This window comes from Cynoglossus semilaevis, chromosome 7 (assembly GCF_000523025.1).
Source record: "Cynoglossus semilaevis isolate Cse_v1.0 chromosome 7, Cse_v1.0, whole genome shotgun sequence".
Taxonomy (NCBI): Eukaryota; Metazoa; Chordata; class Actinopteri; order Pleuronectiformes; family Cynoglossidae; genus Cynoglossus; species Cynoglossus semilaevis.
The window spans coordinates 11,647,041-11,660,877 of NC_024313.1; the positions used below are offsets into that span (position 1 = coordinate 11,647,041).

General features: G+C 41.1%; 1 protein-coding gene across 1 annotated transcript in view; it reads right to left on the reverse strand.

Annotated features, from left to right (window-relative positions):
* The window catches only part of sipa1l1 (signal-induced proliferation-associated 1 like 1), a 48,673-nt gene extending 38,572 nt beyond the window's left edge, over positions 1 to 10,101 (reverse strand). Inside the window, exons 1-3 of the mRNA XM_025057058.1 lie at positions 9,829 to 10,101; positions 981 to 1,118; positions 451 to 562 (exon numbers count right to left, since the gene is read on the reverse strand). The gene's annotated coding sequence lies outside the window, so the exon portion shown is untranslated. The remainder of the gene's footprint in view (positions 1 to 450; positions 563 to 980; positions 1,119 to 9,828) is intronic.
* Between the last annotated feature and the right edge of the window lie 3,736 nt (positions 10,102 to 13,837).

Consider the following 13,837-nt stretch of genomic DNA (forward strand, 5'->3'; position numbering starts at 1 on the left):
GTTCGGAGATCTGCAAAGCAGGGAGACTGTGGTGGGTTCAGCCAAGAGCTGCTGATGAGGGTTGGAGTAAATCAAGATGGATTTATATGTTTACCACCTCTGGCAGGATGGAGGACCTCCTTGGAAAGTACAAATCCAGAAAGATGTCTCTCATTATTAGGATCTTTTCTCCTTGCCACAGAAGTAAGGACTTAATTCCACAGTGTGTGTGAAACTGGCTACATTCAGTCCTGTACACAGTTTAGGCATCAACTTAAATTGGGAGCTAAAATTTTAAATTTGACCCTTGGAGTCCAGCAGTCTGAAGTTTAGGGCATTTTAAAAAGAGAACTACTCTGTTGTTTTGTTGTTTTCATGTCAGTTAACCTTCCTCAACAAAAACGAAAAAATATTTAGAAAGTGAAGAATGATACAACAGCAAAACCATGATGCTTTTTTAAGAAACTTTACCTTGCCAAATATTAATGCCTCTGTGCCTGCACATCCTGATGGCTTTAGTAGAATTTACCATCTTCTTTAAGCTGTTGAATATCTCGTAAACACCAGCTGGAAATGGGCATATCTGTAGTTGAAGGATTATTTTAAGGAAAATAAAACATTGAAGCTAAACATTTTTAGAGAGCAGTCATCACAACTCCTCTGCAGCAGCAGTGTTACCAGGATCAACATTATCAGGGTCACAAAACGATGTGTTGGTTGCGGCTGAATGGGACAGGATGGCAACACAAACTGACAGTGAACTCACAGAGGCTGTCTGTCACGGGACACGAAATGAATCAATTTCAAGGCTGGGAATCAACTCAAAGTCAGTTGACATTGTGGAGGAATTTTCCCCCCACACTGCTATGTGTGGCACGACCAGTAGGAATGCAGCGTTCTTTTGTCAGTGATATAAAAAAAAAACTACAGCTGCTATAAAGTGGAACATCATTTTGTGGGGAATGCATGTGATTAAAGGGAAGGAAAAAAAAAAAACTTACTGCAAAAATGATGGCAGTCTCCCAACTTCGAGTGGCCGGAATCTCTACCCAGCTGTGATGAACAATGACCAGGATGTGTCGTCTTTTAATCCCGTGCCTCTGTTTCCTCTGCTTGTGTGACTGTCGTCAGGGGTTTTCCTACAGCAGTGCATAGAAACACAGCGGTCTGTTAAGAAAGTTAGAATTGTCTTCTTCAACACAGAGACGGATGACTCGACTGTGCTCAGTGTTTTTATTTATATTTATATTAGGGCTGGGACTCTGGTGCTCATTTCTAATATTCTATTATGCTTCTATTATTTATTTACAGACAGCACAACAGGTTAAAGAACAATATATACTGTATATTTAATCACTCACCCTGCACAGAATTTGCCCACTGCATTTTACCCATCCAGAAACAACAAACATAGACTCTTTAATATAGGCATTTATTTTAAGACAACCACATGGATGACTAATGCTCTAATGGGCCACATGAAATGGTGTGGCGGGCCGCATTTGGCCTGTGGGCCTTGAGTTTGACATATGTGGCCTACAGTATCACAATGACTATCTCAATGAAAAACATGTTACCGTGACCACAGACACCGCGGCTAACGTTAGCTACAACAGTCCTGGTGTAAACAAGCGGACAAGCCCACAAAAGACCAGATAACTGGGTTGTGACCTACATATCCAGAGAACCAATCATATCACAATCTGTAACTTTAATATCTGTAAAATCTCCACTGAATTCTCTGCCCGCCCGACCACAACAGTCCTGCATGAATACATTAATCAGCAATCCAACACCACCATCTTATTGTTCACCAAGTTACATAGTAATGAGACACCGTGTCTGACTGTGTCAGACTCAGAAAAGTAGGAACTGCATCATACACAAGATATTCACATTCTGCAGCATGTAGTTTTTTTTTATTTGTTTTTTTTTTTTTTGTATCCTTGTCTGTTGTTGGATAAAAATGGGATTTCTTTTTTTTTACCAGAATAACTTGGACAGTTAAGTGGATTTTAATAGGTGTTTATTGTTAATAATCCATTCAGAAAATTGACTTTTATCCTTGTCTGTTGGATATTTATGTTCTTTAATCTGTGTTCATCAGAAAATCTGACCCAAAATCCTGAAAAATAAATTCCATCGTCTCTCACAGTGAAACGCTTAAGAGAAAAATCTTGGCAACATTTTCCTCCCATCTTTCATCTTGCATGAATTCACACATCATCTCACAAAGACAAAGTGTACAAGCCAATCTGAGTAACGTTTTGGCAAATACAGAGTATTCTTTTAACTGTGAAGTAGTATTCTATAATTGTTCTGCTCCAGCTTTTGATCATTTTTAAATCACAATTTGTTTCGACAGATTATGCAGGGAACGTACTGGAACACTGGACAATAAATGTCCAGAAATTAAGCCTTGGGTACACTTAGAAAATTAATATATTTTCAAGGCGTGCTGATAATTTTGTTCTTAACTCTGTATGCCGATGTGCACCTGGGCGCAGATGAACATGCCTGACAGACGTGACATAAACAGCAAAGATGAAACAGCAGTGTAAAATGCAGAAGACAATTTTCATGGGGAATGAGCTCATGTTTGCAATTAGTATTTCTAATAACAGCCACAGGCGGCATGAGTGAATTTAATCAAATCACATCTTGAGTTGACGTAGATTGGTAATTCACAAATATGCAACATAAATATCAGGTTCCATTTTCATATATCCACAATAAAATATGTAACTATGGAGACCCAGGGGGCAGAGCCGTCATTAACAAATACCAGAGGATGAAAAAAAAAGCCCTCCCAGCTCCAACAGGAGGACAGGCAGCCAACAGTGGCGACGTCTTTTAGTCATTTACACAGTGAGACTGAAATTTTAGGGCTGTGTCTGCGTGGAAACAGATGGCGAGGCAGTTGGTGGGGATTACGGCAACAACGCTCGTATATGTGTCTCGTGCCCGTTCACATTCTTCTGATGTCATCGCAGAGTCAAGGAGAGGAGAGGAGAGGAGAGAGGTTCCGAATCACACACAAACCAGTTTCTGCAGCAGCATCGTGATCGCTCTGCACCTGCACTTCGTTAACGCATCAGACTGGAAAGTATCCTTGTGTTGTTGTCGTTTCTGAATTGATCACAATCACAACGTCACGGCGTCACTGTGCAAAACATCTGGGAAGCAGCTGTTCACAGTTTTCTGACAGAAGTTGACCCAAAGCAGTATTTTTTTTTGAAAGAGAAAGAAATGAAAGTACATTTGCTTGAGAACTTCAGATCTAACAAATTTCTAGTGACAAAAAAAGACAGATGATCAAGCTGGTTCTCACCCGAGCCTTCCTCTAGTACTGCAGTAGCCACAAGTATCAAAGGAGATCACTGTACTGTTCTTTCACATGATCAAACTAGACATGCAAACTTTAGTCTCACAGAAATATGAGCAGCATTTCATAATACTTGCATTAATATTTTGAGCATAACCTATTCGCCAACTCGTGATTTTTGTAACTGCTATGATGCACCATACCAACAGTATGAACAGTCGCTAAAAACTTTAATCTGTTAATCTGATGAGCCTTTTTTTTCTCTTGCACCAAATGACATACTGTTTTATTCTAATTTTCTTAAAAAGCCAATAGATTTTTTTTAAACACGACATCCAGTTAAAAACAATCTTCTCTGATGCATCTTTTTATCAGTCTACTCCACTTCCATTGTAGAATGGATTGGTTTAGCGAAGCCTCAGGATAATCAGATTTTGCCAATAAGGATAATCCCTCAGGATAATCAGATTTTGCCAATAAAACTGAAAGTCATTTCTGCCATTCAGCCAAAAATAGCCACACGCTCCACATTATCTTTTGCAAATGCTATTGTCTGGTACTAATTGTCATCCCCTGCTTGTTCTCTTAAATTACTGATAAATCCTTGCTACTGCTGACAGCGTCAGAAAGAACCTCAGCTGTTCTGTCTCTCCCTCCCTCTCTGAGCAGTCTCCATCTGTACACCATGTTCCTTCTGGTTACTTCAGCATGGATTAACCTGCTTAGTCATTGTTTCACGCTGTTTCTATAGATTTTTTTTGCTCATCTGTTACAACTGAATTTTGTTTTTGTAATCCATGCGAGGCTTAAGTGCAATAATCCCCTCCTATAGACCTAAGGAGTTTTTTCACTGGGGTAAAAAGGCTGAAAATTGAGAAAACCAGGAGAGATTGGGTAAAAGTAGTTGTTAGCCTTTAAGAGGCCTCACCTTAGGTGGCGTGGCTAAAATTAACTGCTTGTTCTTGTGCCCCAGCTCCTCTTTTTTTTTCTGGCTGCCACAAAAGGCCCTGAACTCACCGGCTGAAAACCTCTCCCCCCTCAATGGGGTTTCGAATTTATTATCCGCAAAGGACCGAGGATCAGAAGAGATACGCAATTTCACATTTCAGAGGAAAGCACCGCAAAGGCTGTTTGTTCTGTCAAAACAATATGCCCACTTGCAATTCAGCTGTGTCAGAGCACACCGACCTGGTTCTGGAGGAGAGCAGCACTCTCAGATATATGTTTTTATATAAATGTTGTCTTTGGCTTGAGGAGAATGACCAAACACGCTCAATTATCAGAAAGTAATTTCTGGCATTTCTTCCTGGCATATGAATCATTAAATGTTGCTGGTAATCGCTGTATACGTGCTGTTGTTAAGGTGTCACTGGTGTGTCAAAATAAATCAGCGGTCTTGTAACATAATTTTCACACCGCAGACTCAAAGTGACCAAATCAGCTTTTTCCCACATCCGTGACTCATTAATGACTTTTTATGACTGTGTGAACGGAACTATTTTTTTTCCATATCTGACGCAGGCCACTTACACATATGTGACCCTGATCCTGGAGATACATAATCTATGGTTTTCTTAGTTACATCATTTCCCCTGACATTTACATCACACAGTCTTGACACCACAATTCTGTGCCTCAGCAAGTGGGAGGCGGCAAATAAGATGTAACTAATCGTATTTGAGCATCGTGGTCAATGTGATCACGGCCAAACAAACACAGTGTGGGAAACAATGTGGCTCCACCGTCCTCTGTAACTACTAAACCTCTGCTTCATTATCATTGCTACTCCAGGAACTGAGGTGTACCCAGGACTTTCTCCTACCACCTCCAGACTCCAGTTTAATTCATTTTTGGCATAATTTTCATAACTAAGATAAAAACACTTACATTAAATTAAAATATTTTCTTTTTAAAACACTGAAAAAGTCATTTTTTTACAGTTCTGATGCTGATCAGTTTGTGAAATGACAGACTTATGCCAGTCTCAAAATCCTGCAGAGCTGAGACATGAATGCCCGAAATTGAAATTAAAAAGTTCTGTTCCCGTCCGTCAACAGTTGTACAACCGTGTGTACTTTTCAGACAGCTAAATGACGCAACTGGATCCCACCCAGTGTTCCTGGAGGCATGAGCAACCCTGACACACAGGTCCAATGACAATATGTTTATGTGTGGGAGTGACAGGAGCCAAGACAAGTGTTGTGCTGCACACAGCACCAACATGAGGTGATGGTCAGAGCTAGAACAGTTTGGACCGTGGTCAGGTACAGGAAATACCAGGGATGGTCTACATCTGTTCAAGAATCTTATGAGAGATTTACAACTTTACATTTTTGCACAGGGCAACCACACGTTTGCTGGAGCCTCTGTTTTATTAAATCATTCTGTAACGTGATCTGTTCACTGCAAAGGAGAATCTGTTGCTCTGGTATTTCTCAAAAGACAGCCCACCCCAAGACCTTAAATAGGGAGCACTCACATTCCAACCACCGGGGAGACAGCAAAGAGGCAGAGGGAGGCAGAATGACTAAGACGGAAAAGGGAAAATTAAGAAGACGTGATAGAAAGGTAGGAGGAATTAGAGGAAAGCATGTTCAGAAGGTAGCAGTGGTGAGCAAGAAGGACAGAAATGTTTAGAATGCCAGAATCCTAGCATGCCTTCCACAACAGGAAGGAAGGAAGGAGGGAAGATGAGAGGAAATGGCACTGTCCGTGATGCAAGGGAGGGAGTGAATCGTGGGAAGTTGAGAGTAAAGAGGCAGTGATATAAGTGAGACAGAAGAGGGGGCGAGGCTGAGAGCTGAAAAAAAAAAATCGACCCAGGATGGGAGGGGGGAGCGAGGCGAGGCTGGTGTGGGAGGGTTGAATACAGATAAACAGGATTTTTCAGCTTCTGTCAGTGATACACGTGACGGAACGTGTACACTGGTGTGCACATCGGTCAGATTGGGATTGAAATGCCCTCTTTTTCGACTCTTCGTTTGCCAGAGTCGGCTCCGTATGCACTGCCAAAATTCTTGCATGTTCCACATAGACCTGGAGTCCACACTAAGGGCTTTGTGGAGAGTGACCATTAACAGATAACAGTGCAAACTTCAATGTTTCTAAGGTACTCACGAAGGCTATTAGCAAGCTGTCAATTGAAAACATCGATGAGGCCGCACACTGTGGAGAATGAAACAATGGTGACCAAGGAGCCAAAACGGTTTAAAAAACTGAGAAGGGAAACTGTCACTTGTTGCAGACTTGCTTTTTTAAACTAGTTTAGGTTAAACTGATGTGATAAATTAACAATGCATTATCAAAGCATTGTTTTTACCTTTGCATTTGTTGTAAATATTTTAAATTGTTTTAGGGGAGGGAATTTAATAGTTTGGGTTTGATTCTATGGAGAGCAGCAGCAAAAACCCAATGACAAAGACTCTTAAAAGTCCTGACTGGGGGGTGTGTGCCCTAATGTTGCTGCTGCTGTTCCTCCAGCTGAGAATATGACCCACCGTGACCACCCAGTGAATAGAGCGCGGATCTCTTTGACATGTCCATTTGGAACAAGTGTAGAAAGCAGGCAGCAGGATCCCGCTCCCCCCCAATCTCCCGCAATGGCTCAGGCTTGCACCCAAAGAGCTGAAGCTGGTCGCCTGAGGACACACTCCACAGGTGGACATGGCAGCAATAACTGAATACAGTGCAGCTGCAGGGGGTCCACTTACAATAAAACACTATCTGATGTCCGGTGTCATTAAGGGGAAGGGAGGCGGGAGTTTTCATCATCCATGACTTGACTATAAGCTCAAAAAACTCCAATGTAGAAAGTCTTTACATTTTTTAAGAAAATAATTTGCATTATTTTGAAAGCGGACAGGACACACAACCAAATGTGACCTTTAACCCATCACCAAGGTGAGCAGTGGGTGGGGACGGTGCCTTGCTCAGAGCACCTCAGTGGACTTGAACCTTCTGGACCCAAGTCTGCTTCCTTAACCACTGAGCCACCACTGATTATTGTTTCTAATACCAATACATCAGACAGATTGGTTCAGACTAGGGCTTACTGCTGAAGTCAAGGTGTAGTAAAAGTCCCTACAGCTGGTGGTGAAGCCCCAACGTTTTGTGAATGAAAGCAGAACCTGCAGTGTCATCATTAAACTCTATTCTCACTTCCTCAAATGGAAACCTTGGACTGCATGCAAATCTAAAGCAGACTTGAATCATTAGTATTAAATAAGCCTCAGTATGTGGATGTAGCCGCGGGGCGCTGTTAGGTGGGAGCACAGATTCAAGACAGGCACGGACTAATAAACCTGGATAATTAAATTTCACTGGGTGTTAATAGAAGTTTGACTAAATTTAACCAAAGCTTCCAAAGGTTCCTTCTCCCATTTGTTTATACCCTGAATAATTCCTACACAATCACATCATCGATGCCACCTCACCTGAGTGAAAATATGTTACCAATGGAATTCACATCTATCAACAGTCTATATTTACTCTCTTCCAGCACCTTACAGTAATATTAAAGTATGTTTTATGAAGGGCAGATAACACAAAGGTACACGTTGGTTTCAGTGAAGCCTCGTTCTGCTTTAAGTTGGTTGTTTGACCTTTTGAATTTGTTTAATTACATAAAGTCTCTGGGTCAAATGACTCTGGTCTGACCCCAGTTAATTCAATCATTTTTTTTTCTTGGCTGCTTCATCACATGCTTAATTCTTCAAGCTGATAATGATAATCAAATGAGCTAAAATACCATTATCAAAAGCTAAATATGTGACTGTGATGCTACTATCATGTACCATATCAATAACCAATGCGGGAACATCCAACATCTACAGAAGATTGTTAAACATTTCAGGAACAGATTTTGAATTTTTGTATTTTGCAACTTAAATGTGGAGCAAACATTCGCTTTGTACAGGACAAAAGATGCAGCCTGTTATTATCTGTGTGGTCAAACTCACTTTATAGAGTTTACAATTTCCTAATTTGCGTTGATGAGGTGAAAACAGCTGGGGGGGGGTCTTAGATAAAAGCACCCCGGGGGGGAGCAGCTATTTGTTTTATCATGTTAAGTGGAGAGCTAGAACAGCCAATCAGAAAGCACTGTTGTTAATCACCCAGAGTATTCATCTGAGATCAGATGAGGGAAGGATTGAAGGTTCGATTTCTGATCCAGCGACTCCTGGTTTGGAACATATGTGCTGAGTAGTGGTACCTTAAAATGAATGACTCTGCAGCTAAAGATATCAACGCCAACACTGTCACTGCTGTGATTGTTTTCTTCTTCCTACGACACAAAACACAGTACACAGTATATATTATATTTAAAAAAAACATCTTTTAGAATTCACAGCACTTCAAAGACTGTAAACGTTGTGTAAACTTCACCTTCTCCCTTCAGAGGTCACCTCAGCAGAGCGTCTATCTCCTCCTCACTGTATCCCTTTCCTCCTCCTCCTCCTCCTCTGTTACATCCACCAACTTTATGTCCAACAGCCATCAATCTTCTCTGGGGTCAATCCTTCATTTGTCCTCCTGCCTGGCAGCTCCATCTCCAACATCCTTTGTCCATTAAAGTCCACTATCTCCCCGCAGCATGTGTTCAAACTATGTCCAACTTTAGTTCCAAGCCGCACAACGTTAGCTTTTCATCTAATGTCCTTGCTGGTTGCTGTGCAGCCAGTGAAAAGCTCACTCACCATTTAATACATTACTATTCAAATCTGACAAGAGTACACAGACGGCCATTTTGATTAATGACACTGGTTTGACAGCATCAGGCTGGAACTCTGCCTGGGGATGATGCTGGATCTGGATGCAAGATGCCTTTTATTTATTTTTGCACTGTTTGCATACAAAAACACTAAATGTCTAAAAATAATAATAATAATATTTTTTGACTCAATAGCCACTTTAGATGTAGAGAGAGACTGTATCAGCCTGATGTTGCACTGATCCCTGGAGTAAAGAGGGAGAAGTGGGAGCTGCTGAGCCTGACACTGTGACAGCACTTTCATTGTGCCCTGAATAAATCACATCAAAAATGATACACTCGCATCGAGTCAGACGGACCGGAGAGAGGGGCACAGGGAAGCCACAAAAGCAACAGAAGCATCAGCAGAGAACCATCCCAATTACACAGCAGCCGGAGGAGCAGCAGCCAGTAAACAACAATTAGTTTTATCTCCTGACTTTCAATGCTGCAAGGTTTCCTGTTTATTTTGGAACAACGGTGGCTCCACGACTTCCCTTTGAACAGAGACGTAAACAGTGCTACATTCGAGATGCTAAATTAGAAGCCTAATGCACAGGGTTCCTTTAAACACAAAGGAAACCTATATAACGTTATATTATTTACGCTACCTGACAACGAGCTTAACTTTTAGACGTAGCGTCCTCCGCGAAGCCGTTATCAACTAAACACTTTATTTATCTAAATGGTACGAAATAATGAGCGGGGCAGCAACATTAACGGTTTTATTTTAGTGTCAGGATTAAAAAAAAGGAATGTATTAAAACACACTCACCTTTAATCATTTCCACCTTGTCGCCTCTTTTCTCACAGGAACAAAACCTCGCTCTTGCTGCTTAGTCATTAGCCATTACCGCGATCAGTGGTGTTTAAAAAAGGAAGCATCTAGAAGGTTATGTTTAAAATGTAAAAACTACCCTCCGAATGGCTCCTGTTGTCTCTCGCTGCTGACTCCACTCCAGCAGACCGCCTCTCGGTTTGTTCAAATCAGAAGTTCCTCCAAAGTTACAGCGCTTCGCTCCGCCTCGCTACCGCCACGAAGCCGCCGCCTCTTTTTCCTCGACTCTGTGGGGAATCAAACTCTCGCGATACGAGACAGCGTCAGGCTCAAAGGCTGCAAGCTATCGCGATAAGACGGAGATTGCGGAGACGGTAGAGAGAAAGGTTTAGTTAGTATTAGTTAGTATTAAGAGTATTATTAAGAGTTAATTATTAAGAATTTGTAATCTTTAACTAATGTTTGACTAGTAATGTTATGTTTCTTAAAGGTAAAGCCTTTTCATGGATTATATTTATTAAAATTGACAGAACTGCAGGCTGGTGTTTGTTAAAAACAATGGAAACTCTCAACAGGAGTGATTTGTTATAATTATTAAACAATAAGGCTTTTTTTAATTTGCAAATGGAAGTAATGTCTTTCTGACAATTCGGTGATTTTTTTTGCTTTAGAATGAGTTCTGTCTTATGAATTAAAATCACATGTAGAGCAGAAAGGTCAGAGTGTGAAAGGAGAAGTAGAGCAGAAAGGTCAGAGTGTGAAAGATTTGATTTGACATCATTGATGTTAGTCCAAGGTACCACATGGTCTCCACATTTTGTGCCTTAAAAAAACAAACATCTATCCATGTATCCAGAAGACAATTTCTAATCTTACGAAGTATTGAACAGGTTAAACAGTAATAAGGTTATACAGCGGCACTCAACCCACGAACTGAGAATATTCACACAAAGGGAAAGTAATTCTGATCATGTTCCTATTATAAAGAGACACTTACACAACATTCTTGATTGCACTAGATTAAAATCAGTTCTATTGTCCACAGACTGTAGATTTCTAATGCCAAACGAAACACTGCGGCTGCAGCTTCTTTTTTTTTTCCTGAAAAATATTTTTTTTATCTCTTGCTCGCGTCACATACACAAATTATTTTACCACAAGAGTGTAATTAGTTTAGCTAAAGAGCGGCTGTCCTAATTAAAGTGGCTCAGCAGTGATGGATGTCAGGGGTGGATGGATTATAAAGGAGTCACAGAAATTCACCTGTCTCTCTCTCGCCCTCTCTCTCTCTCTCTTTGACATTATCCTGAGTGAATAGCTACAACATGTCTCTCTGTACTCTCTGTCCTCAAACACTGTCTCTTTTTTTTATCTCTGTAATTATCGACACTGGACCCGGTGACAGCAGCTCCTGTTCTCATTTTCTCCACGTTAATCCCCGCTCCTCTTTTTTTTTCTTTCTTCCTCTATCCGTGGCAGCATTGCTCTAAAATGTCACTGGGAGTTACATAATAATCTAATTAAGACGGGGCTGTCATTAAAACTTTTTCTATTCCTGTAGATCTGTGGGTCTTAGCTCTGCCCAGGCTGCTCTGTCACAGGCGAATATTTGTGTAGGCGGCTTGTATTGTTCTCTGGTGAAGAACTGTAGCCTGAGGATTTGCTAAAGCAGTTTTAATGGAGTTTGATACAGAATGCAATTCAAAAAGGATTAAAGCAACGAGAAGATCAATGAGATGAAATCCTGTTGTTTCTCTCTGGTAAAATTGTGATCCATCAGTTATCTGGGCAGCAGTCTCAAACACTGAGAAGTTATTCCATTCACCTTAGGTCAAAATGCTCGAGTTGTTTTTCAAATTCTCCTGGCAGTTTAATGAGCTAAAACTATATTATGTTGATGTTTGAAAACCCAGGCCTTGGGAGTTCAAATTAAGCCTCCATATCAACCACAGGCTTGGTGTGGAATCCACAGTGAGGAGTGGGATGGAACAAACAAGGGGTAGATTAAACAGGCTAAAACTAGTCACAACAAAATGATTATTTTAACAGCACATGACATTGAATGCAGTTCTGTTCCTATTAAATCGTATTGCTTATTTCCTATGTTTTAATGCTCAAATCATTTATAGCATTTAGGTTTTTTTTTTGAAAATACAAAAAAAAAAAAAAACCACGTAGACACTATACCCAGTCAGGTGTGTAAAGACTAACCGCACAGACAACAGTCACAATGCATGTGAATTAGGGCATAAAACAAAAAACTGTACAAACTCATTGTAGGTCCATTGTACAGCCTTCTGTTCTCGTTTGTTATTAACAAAAGGTATGCAAATATACCAACTGTTTTGGTCCCAGGCAGTGGACAGTGGACAGTGGACAATGACGACATCAGCAGCAGAGTCAAAAGGAGGCGCTATAGAATTTGAGGGATAAATTGAGCTTAACACAAACTTAATTTTGACAGTAGAAACATTTATTTTATTCACAAAGCATAATTAGGATCATATGGTTTGAAGCCAATACAAAAATGCTGGTCACAGGTGCAGCAGTTCCATGAAAGGGAATCTGACTCTTCACTTCCTGTTCCCTCCAACCACCTCTGACCGGGGCATTCCCAGGCGTTCCCAGGCCAGTAAAGGGAATAAAATCCTTGGTTTTCCCTGAGGTCTCCTCCCAGTTGGACGTGCCATTAACATCCATAAGGATTTTTGTACAGTTCTTACATGTTTCTATCACATCTACGAGATCAATCATGAACTCTCCCTCTTCCTGTGGCCCGCACCACAAAATTGAACAAAAACTTCAAGATATAATTTGTACTCTGTGTACAACAACCATGAAGACAGATCATTGCTGTGTTTCTGGTGTATACACCACTTTAGTATAGTTCTGACACAACGCATTTAACTCACAATCTCTCTTTCGTAGCAATGAAATTTCACAAATTATTTTTGGCGTAAAATCAGGAGGTTCCCTGCGGGGAGAAAGTCTGTCACGGCATTTGTACTTGTGGCACTTTGACGTTCTCCACTATTATTTTTCATATTCTCAGTTAGCACTTTGACTGGTCTGTGATTAAAGGAGGAATTTTAATGAGAACTCTGGTTTTCAAAGCTCAGCCATAAACCCATTATCTTAGAGAACACTGTGGAGCAGCAGCAGCAGCAGCAGCAGCAGCAAAGACAGTGACTCTGACTCCTACATTCTGTCTGAGACAGATGAAGACGTCGAGGAGTGAAGTCAGACCAGACACGACCACCGAGTGCATACATGACCACGGTCACCCAGACGGGCCGAGCGGTGGAATTCCTGGTTCAGTTGCCCCGGGAGGCAGCGGGATGTAAAGAATGGGCCCCATTCACTGGGGCAGCACTGCTACACTAATGGAGATTGACGTAAATAAAGTTGTTTTCACACACACTGGTTCTTTTGTCCTGTCTGTTGATGGGTGTAATGCAGACAGTGTGCTGAAAATAGACAGAATTAGATGCGCTTGTTTTCCTATAAGAGACCAGAACCGTCAGCTTCTTGGTGTTTGTGTGCAATTAGAGTCTGGTTAACCATCGGTACTGCAAGGCACAGGTCCCCAACCATCGGGGCTAGGGCCAGAACTATACCAAGGGTCACAGTTGAAAAAGATAGAGAACATGAATCAGATGAACAATGATCAGATTTACTTCCAGTATGAAAATGCTCGTCAAAATAAAAGTCTCCGGAGGTTTTCTTACAAATATCTACAGATAAAACAACATTTCATTTAGCCCGATGTATCATTTGTCTAATTTTTTCAGTCCTGATTTTCCACTAAATTTTGATGACAAAAATTCACTCCTTTACCAATCTGAGGCGATGCATTACTTTTTTTTTCCATGATGGTTCCTGGTTGTCAACAGTATATTCCTATAGATTGGCAGCTACACTGAAAACCAAAGCGCCGTGACTCAGACAGGGAGGTGGGAGGATGACATCACAGCACCCCAGGAGTTGGACGTAGGCAAAGACACGT